The sequence below is a fragment of the Danio rerio genome, chromosome 9 (genome assembly GCF_052040795.2).
Source record: "Danio rerio strain M-AB ecotype USA chromosome 9, GRCz13ab, whole genome shotgun sequence".
Classification (NCBI taxonomy): Eukaryota; Metazoa; Chordata; class Actinopteri; order Cypriniformes; family Danionidae; genus Danio; species Danio rerio.
The window spans coordinates 5,256,432-5,266,157 of record NC_141029.1 but is presented as its reverse complement, the minus strand read 5'-3'; positions in this window follow the sequence as shown (position 1 = coordinate 5,266,157).

The window sequence follows — 9,726 nt, the reverse complement described above, 5'->3', positions numbered from 1 at the left end:
ACCTCGGTTCAGTTGGCGTTTCTTTGTGGAGTTTGCATGTTCTCCCTGCCTTCGCGTGGGTTTCCTCCGGGTGCTCCGGTTTCCCCCACAGTCCAAAGACATGCGGTACAGGTGAATTGGGTTGGCTAAATTGTCCGTAGTGTATGATGAGTGTGTGTAAATGAGTGTGTGGATGTTTCCCAGAGATGGGTTGCGGCTGGAAGGGCATCCGCTGCATAAAAACTTGCTGGATAAGTTGGCGGTTCATTCCGCTGTGGCGACCCCAGATTAATAAAGGGACTAAGCCGACAAGAAAAGGAATGCATAACATGACATTATTGTATTTTGGGTTTTTCAAAGAGTTCTTCTATTATGTCAGCTTAAGGAAAGCAAAATTGTTTGTTTGTTTTGATTTTTATAGTAACAATTGCTCTTAGTGTTATGCTCTTTCAAGCTCTTAAAGCTCCAATTTAGAAATAGCACCACTAAATCCAAACTAAGCAATAGCATTATTTTATAAAATGAACAAACCATCCGAACTAAATATGACAGAGTCATAAGAACATCCTTATTGAGTGGCTCAGCCCTGAATTACAAATATCAGACATCTGCTTGATGTAATCTAGCGGTCTGCTCCTTAAGAGATGATGGCCATTCTCACCTGCACCACCACATACACCGTAACTAGCCATTTATTTCACTGTCACATGACTTGGGGGGATGCATTTATAAATGAGTTTCATTACTATGCAAGTCTTCGTATATTGTATGACGGATTCAACAAAGCACAAATCATACATTTTCTGCAGAAGGACAGAAAAATGACAGCACAAACAAGTAAAGAATGATCAATCACATGCTAATTTATTTACTTCCCCCCACTCCTAACGAGTGTCCAGCATGATTAATCACAAATATGCATGCCACGTGCATATGAATTTGCTTAGAGAAATACTGTGGGATTTTACACTACTTCTGCATGCTGTTTAAATTTAAACTAACTTAAAATTAAAATTAAAGTAATCTATACATTTGGACAGAGCACCTCTTTTACTTTTACTTTTCATTTATTATTTAGCACACGCACTTACCAGACACACTATATATATATATATGTATATATATATATATATATATATATATATATATATATATATATATATATATATATATATATATATATATATATAGTTGAAGTCAGAATTATTAGCCCTCTTTTTCTATTTTTTTTTCCTCAATTTCTGTTTAATGGAGAGCAGATTTGTTCAACACATTTCTAAACATAATAGTTTTAATAACTCATTTCTAATAACTGATTTATTTTATCTTTGCCATGATGACAGTAAATAATATTTTTCTAAATATTTTTCAAGACACTTCTATTCAGCTTAGTGACAAATAAAGGCTTATTTAGGTTAATTAGGTTAACTAGGCAGGTTAGGGTAATTAGGTAAGATTAGAAAAAAAAGTTATTCTATAATGATGGCTTGTTCTGTAGACGGAAAAATAGCTTAAAGGGGCTAATAGTTTTGACCTTAAAATGTTTTTTTAAAAAATTTAAAACTGATTTTATTCTAGCCTAAATAAAATAAATAAGACTTTCTCCGGAAGAAGAAATATTATCAGACATACTGTGAAAATTTCCTTGCTCCGTTACACATCGTTTGGGAAATATTTAAAAAAGAAAAGAAAAATCAAAGGGGGGCTAATAATTCTGACTTGAACTGTATGTCACCCATTGAAAAATCACTGCTGTCTCATTATGAATAAAGAGGATATTCACATCAGTCAATGCAAAGAGAACATTGATTAAACATTGTTTAGGAAATATTTAAAAAATATTAATAAATAATAAATAAAATGTTATTGTATTGTGAATAATTTTGTTCCTGTTTTAAAATATGGAGGTACTGTTTGTTTTATGCATTAACTGTATTTTGCATCCGTGTGGAGTTTGCATGTTCTCCCCGTGTTTGCATGCATTTTCTCTGGTTGCTCTGCTTTCATGCACAATAGGTGAATTAGTTAAGCTAAATTGTCAGTAGTGTATGTGTGTAAATGAGTGTATGGGTGTTTCCCAGTGATGGGTTGCAGCTGGAAGGGCATCTGCTGCATAAAACATGTGCTGGATAAGTTGGCGGTTCATTTTGCTGTGGTGGCCCCTGATTAATAAAGGGACTAAGCCAAAAAGAAAATAAAAGTTTTTTAACAGCGAGGACCACAATGGAAACAAGCCCAGGGCTTTGTGTTTTTAACCTCGACAGTTTTATTTCAAAATGTTTAGGATACTTGGATTTTTTTTTACAGTTTGTCTAAAATCTGTCAAATAAAAATTCAATTTAACTCAAAATATATATTTATTATTAGTAGTGATAGCAGTAGTAGTAGTAGGCGATGCAGTGGCGCAGTAGGTAGTGCAAGAAGGTCGCTGGATTGCTGGTTCGAACCTCGGCTCAGTTGGCGTTTCTGTGTAGAGTTTGCATGTTCTCCCTGCATTCGCGTGGGTTTCCTCCGGGTGCTCCGGTTTCCCCCACAGTCCAAAGACATGCGGTACAGGTGAACTGGGTAGGCTAAATTGTCCGTAGTGTGTGTGTGTTTGTGTGTGGATGTTTCCTAGAGATGGGTTGCTGCTGGAAGGGCATCAGCTGTGTAAAAACCTGCTGGATAAGTTGGCAGTTCATTCCGCTGTGGCGACCCTGGATTAATAAAGGGACTAAGCCGACAAGAAAATGATTGAATGAATGAATGAGTAGTAGTAGTATTAACCAAAACAACACTAGTAAAATGGTGAGGAGTGATTTATGATGAATGATATGGGAAGCAAAGCTGTTATATATTGATGAACAAATGAACATATTAGCAAAAATGACTTTGCAGAAGCTGAAGGATAATTAATTAGACTGCTCGTCTTGTTTCAGACTGACAGTATTTTTTTTTTCCTAACGAATCACAATTTAACAATTGATTGAGGCACAAGGGCCCACCTGCAGCTTGAGAATTCATTTTCTCACAAGGCGATAAGATAAGAACCTCCCTCCCCCACCCCAAAAAAGTACAACATATTGCCCCTTGGCATGAATATGCAAGAACTCACAAGATGCTGGCAGAGTCATTACTAATGTTACTGGCAATTACAAGGGATGTCATGACACTGATTCATGAATATTGAACACTTCTGATCTTCATTCTCGCTGCAGCAATGGGCTGTTTTACAGTTTTTCTGAGGTAGAAGAGAGGGGACCTTCATCACAGCGCAGAGGAGTTGCTCAGCTGCAATACAAGCTGTTTCATTAGGGTTAAATGGTTCAATGTGTGTTATATAAAAGTGCATTAAACTGATGGAGTGCTCCTTTGTTCCACAGAACTCAAATTTAAGCATATTAAGTAGACATTTAGTCCTGAAATCAAGGAATTGTAAATTGCAAAAAAGGCATAGACTGGTGCCTTGAGCGAAAAAGGTGGTTAACATGGCAAGAATTTTTAATTTATTTATTTATTTTTTTATGAGTCCGATTACGCAATAAACAACATTTAATTTATTTCATTCTGCGTAAAACTGAGGGATATTTCATCATTTCAAAATCCAGCTCAATCCTGTGTGAAGTGATGTCAGCTGTTGGCAGTCGTGGAAAGAGTACTGTAAAATCATACTCAAGTAAAAGGACCATTACTTGCCCAAAAATGTAGTGCAAGTAGAGTGAACGTATCCAAATATTGTAAATATTACTCAAAGTATGAGTAAAAAGTAGACCTCTCTAAAGTACTCAAGAGTAGTGTGTCACGATGGGCTCACACAAATACAAAAGATATCCAAGTGCAGCAATAGAAGTTTTAATTAAAAATAAGGGGACAGGCCAGGTTCAAAATCGAACAGAGACAAATAGTACAACACAATAAACTAAAGTGAATTAACCAATGTTTGAACAGGAATTCAAAAATATGATCATAACATGAAACAAAGTGAACAAACAAACAAACCAAAATGATGAGTCAGTGAGCAGACCAGGACCAGATAAGAGCCGGACAAAACAAACCAGAATCGGGTGAACGGAGTGCACGAGCAAACAGCAAAAATCCAAAGGCAAACTAAACACAACATAACAACGCTTATAAAGACAACGACAATGATTAGACAATGACAGACAGGAAACAATTAGTGATCACGTGAAGTACAAAGCAGGAACAAACCAAAACATAACTAGTGTCCAGAAATCCACAAGATGGCACTACAGTAGACATGACATAGTGAGTAATGAGTATTACGCTATAAAAAGTTGGTGCGTTTACATGCAGTTTGTGCAGGGATGTGTAAACGTAACATTCTGTAGTGCATTCAGTAATCTTTCTATATTCGTTTTTTCCTTCCAACCTTTCCTCTGTTGTTTGATTGTTCTGTCCTTCCTTCATTCATTCATTTGTTCATTACTTCCTTTATTTTGTCCTTCCTTCCTTCATTCCTACCTTCATTCGTTCCTTTATTTATATTTTTGTTTCTTCCTTCATGAGGTCATTTGTTCATTCGTTTAATAGTTTGTTCAGTTCTTCCTTGAATCCTTCCTTCATTCAATTGGTCCTTTGTTCGTTCAGTAACATTTTAGTTCCTTTTTTCATTAGGTCTTTTGTTCTGTCCTTCATTCATTTGTTAGTTCCTTCATTCATTTAGGTCCTTTTTTCGTTCCTCCCTTCATTTGTTTGCTCATTCATTCCTTCTTTTGTTCATAATTTTTGTTCCTTCCTTTGTTCATTCATTTGTTCGTTCCTTCTTTACTTTGTTCAGTCCTTCCTTGAATCCTTCCTTCATTCATTTGGTCCTTTCTTCCTTCATTAGTTCAGTCCGTCTTTCGTTAGGCGCTGCCTTCCATTTTTCATTCGTTCCATTTAGTATTTTTTTTAAGGCTGTTTGGTGAGTTGTCTTCATACTGTCGACATCTTTTTTTTTCTTCTTTTTTTTTACAGTTAAAATCATCAGTGACATCCAGTCTATTAAAAGTCTGTGTGTCAATTTGTCTAAAGATTTTGGACGTCTTTTTGGACATGTTTAATGCTTCCAAAAGGTTTCTTGCATTTATAAAGTGCCCATGTGTTGATGTTGTTCAGTATCATGTTTCAGTATCATGTTCATGTTTTACTTTCTATGTGATTTGATTGGACAGGAATCACAGGACTGATTTTTCTACTTTAGCCAATCACCAAAGGCAAGAAAGAAATAATGTAGTGACTGCGGGTTGAAGGAAAATAGTGGAGTAAAAGTACTGACACTCCACTAAAAGTGTACTCAAGATAAAGTAAAAGCACATATTTTTAAAACTACTTAGTAAATTACAATTCATGAGGGAAAAACCACTCAATTACTGTAACTGGAGTATTTGTCATTAGTTACTTTACACCACGGGCTGTTGGCCAGTAACACCAGATTAATGCTGCTTATCTCATCAGCAGACAGTCAGAAAACATGCGTTTCTTATCTTTTATAGGAAGCTTGTCTGGATAAAATGTCTAGTTTGGACAATGAGTTTGGACATTGAATCTATTCTGCACTCTCAGAAATAAATGCATGAGAGCTGTCGCTGGGTTTTCAGTACAAACCTGTGGTTTTTGTAAAGTTATCCGCTCTAATATCTTTATTTCTAAAACTGTGTTTGAAGTCAAAGTGGTCCCTTGCTTAACCCTCTACTGCACGGTGTAGCACGGTAACCATATGGCAATATGATACTTATGTTAATTTCCCTGCCACTGTTTCTTTAAGACCAACATTATTAATTTTTATTTTGTTTTTGTTTTTTTGAAAGAAAAGTCTCTAGAGTAGCCAATGATGTGCTTTGGTTAAGTCACATGACCTGCAGTGTTTTTCTGTTACGCGATTTCTGACAAACTGTCGTTTATTGTGAGTAGTTGCTGGATACAAATGTAAACGTGAATAAAAACAGAGGATCAAATTATGTCAGATCCACAAAAAAAATCTGAAACATCACCTCCAGTAATTCATGATGACATATTTACAACTTAAATTTTTTTAATCAAATTATTTTTTTTGTAAATGGAACAAATGTATGTGTTGCCAAATGGCAACACTGTGCAATAGTGGAACATGTAATATTGCAATGGGTTAGCTAGCTAGCAAGGTCAACTGTGAACTTTTAAGTTGTAATGATAAAAACATGAATGCTAGTAATATAATGTTGATTAGTTAAGTAATGGCATTTGCATTATGGATAAAATCTAGTTTTAATGGCAATAATAACTTTTCAATAGATATGAATACAGGAAACAGTGTATTAGCGACCACCACCATGTTCTATGGAAAGTGAAAGGAGAATAGGACAGTACTGGCTCTTCCTGCATATAAAAGTGAGGATGAGATGGGTTTTAGTGACCATGAGAATGATGCAGACTCGAAATTTGATAGACAGTTCAGGAAGGTTTGCTCTGAGGCTGATAAGACATGCATAGTATACTATAATATATAAACATTGTTCGCTAGCAGCTGCATTATTCTGTTGCATCTGGATATATTAGACTTGCTATTTATTTGTTATAATATTTACAGGAGGAAATACTTATATTCACTGTATGTTGTATACATGATAATACAACATTAGGTTTGTTTTTAAAATATTCAGCAATAACAATGGAATAAATGAAAGCTGTTGGAATATGAGTTGTTGGAAAGTATGTATAAGGTGTTAAAGCTTATAATACTGCAACACCAATTAAATAATTTCAACAACAAACAAAATTAATAATTATAAGGAAAGCTTTTATATATATAATTAGTTTTAGGTTGTTTCACCTTTATTTGATAGGACAGTAGAGAATTGATAGGAAAGCATGGAGAGCAAGGATTGGCATAGGACCGCAAGGCGGAATTGAACTCGGGACGCCACGAGCACTGGAGTGCATGTGTTGACGCACTAACCACTACACCACTGGTGCCGACAATTATAAAGAAAGTTTTAAATTTGAAATTTCCAGGTTAGATCCACTGTTGGACACTGTTGCCAAATGGCAACATATCAATAAGTACCTTTAAAAAAAAAAAAAATTCCCAATTTTTTTTTTTTTTACAGCACTTCAAGTTAAGCCATTTTAAGAAAAGAAAAAGTCAATTTTTTTATAGATGTATCATAATGTGTGCAGTAGAGGCTTGACTTGACTTAATTGTAATTACGTTTAATCATTCAGTCCTAAATAATTCAAATTTTGTCATTTATAAAACTGCAAAAACACTGAAAATCTTAGATTTTCTACACAAGACTGTCCATTACAAGGAACATAATATTGAGCTCATGTAAAATGTGTGCCGCTGTCCATGGTGCTTAACCTGTTTCCATTCTTACCCATTGGAGGCATCTAATTATTATTTTTGCAGATTTTTGTAGTGGGTCACACATTTTTCAGTGGTTAGTAAGAAGGTCACTAGTTTGAGTCCCGTCTGGGTCAGCTGGCATTTCTGTCGAGTTTTCATGCCCCCCCACCCCCTTCATGTGGGTTTCCCCCACAGTCCAATGACATGGGCTATTGGTGAATTGGATTGACTAAATTGACCATAGAATATACGTGTGTGTCTGAATTCGAGAGTATATGGGTATACTCTCCCAGTACAGGATTGCAGCTGGAAGGGCATTTGCTGTGTAAAACATATGCAAGAATAGTTGGTGGTCTGTCTTGTATGTTACTGTAATTCTTTTTTTTTTTTTTCTGTAATTCTTTTGTCTTCTCTCTCTCTTTGTCCAGACCTTCATGCTTTGTTTATGTTAGCCTACCATTTTAAGATAGCACAGCATTATCCCTGATTTTATCACCCGTTATTGTTGTCTATTTTTTTTTATTTAATTATTTTTTGATTATTCTTATTTTGCATAAAATTTTGCAGTTTTTTATTACTAATATTATTTTAGATTTATTATTATTATTATTTTATTTTTATTTATTTTTTACTATTTTTCATTAGTCAGTGTTAGGGTTTGTTAAAGTGGGTTTATATATATATATATATATATATATATATATATATATATATATATATATATATATATATATATATATATATATATATATATATATATATATTTATACACACACACATATATATATATATATATATATATATATATATATATATATATATATATATATATATATATATATATATATGCATAAGTAATGTCATGTGTACACTCAAATATATATATATATATATATATATATATATATATATATATATATATATATATATATATATATATATATATATTTGCTTGTTCAAACTAATTATTTAAAATGAGCTGAAACAACACAATTCTTGAGATTTCATTGGGACAACTTAATTTTTTATGTTCAATCCACATAATTTTAAGTGTTAAGTTAGCTTAATAAATTTGTCGTGGGATAATATTAATTCATTGTGTGGAACCCTGCATTTTTCACAGTGTACTTGGCAAAAAATAAAGGAAAAAAATAGTTGGTGGTTGGTGGTTCATTCCACTGTGGCGACCCAAGGATAAATAAGGGATAAGCCGAAGAAAAATGAGTGTATGAATGAATGAATTTTTGTAGTTGTTAAAAATAGTCAGTAAATTTGGCTGTTTATAATGTATGAATAGATTTGTTTCCATATATTTTTTTCTATATGTCTTTCATTCTCTTCCCCTCTGAAACACAAAAACGCTCCCTCTCCCTCTATCCCTGTCACACACACACACACACACACACACACACACACACACATTCTTCAACGTGTCATAATTAGGAAATAACTTCAGTCCAATTTGATTGCTCTTCATTTGCTGCCTCTTCTTTCCCATGAGCAATGATTAAACTATGCATATATATAAGGCACTTAGTAATTAAATGAGCCAATGGGCAATTATTGCTTAATTGTATGTAATTTCCCTTCATTAAAAAGGTAAATGAAAGCAGACCATATTGTGGATATAATACATTAGAAATAGCAATAAACCCAATCAGGTGTTGAGCACACAGCTAGTCACTTTTCCTGTCACCGGTTATGTGAAACATGACTGACAGTTTAGGACATCATGTATAATAAATACGTCATGGACTCGTGGGGTAGTTGTGCCCTTACAGTATCAGCCTTGGCTAAATACAGAGCTCAATGGCATCTTTTTGTTCTTTGCTGGGATGATAATATTAAATGTATTTATTTTTGTGTTATTACAACTTAAATAAAAGTCCAAAATGACGGTCTACTGGGTGATGAACAACAGTGTCCTCTAGAGGAGACATACCACCCCATTTGGAAATCACCACAATGGTATAGAAAGGCTACAAACATCACACAACAAGAATACTAATACTCCTTTTAAGCATTGTTGAGACTACTTCAGCTCACAGACACAAATCTGTATCTGTTTTCATATACAAATGACCGAGCATAGGTTTTTACATATTGTGATATTATTTACAGGGACATCAAGTTTTACTGTGGTTGAGGGACGGAGGGATTTGAAGGTTTGTCGAAAGAGAATGCTCATTCGTTATGCTGGAGTAAAACCTATCTTTAAAAACACCCACCCATTCAGATTCAACAATGCAAAGAGGAAGTCACCTCTCTTTCATGATCTCTGCATGGGCAGCTGTTGTTTTCTGTAGCACAATTTTGCCAGTTCCTGTTTCGTTTTTCCCATCTTCCTTTCATCTTTGGATTGAACCATTGCACTCCCCTCCTCTGCCCTTGACTAATGCCCCATCCGCCTGTACCTGCTAAGAATCAAATGGCTGTAGTCT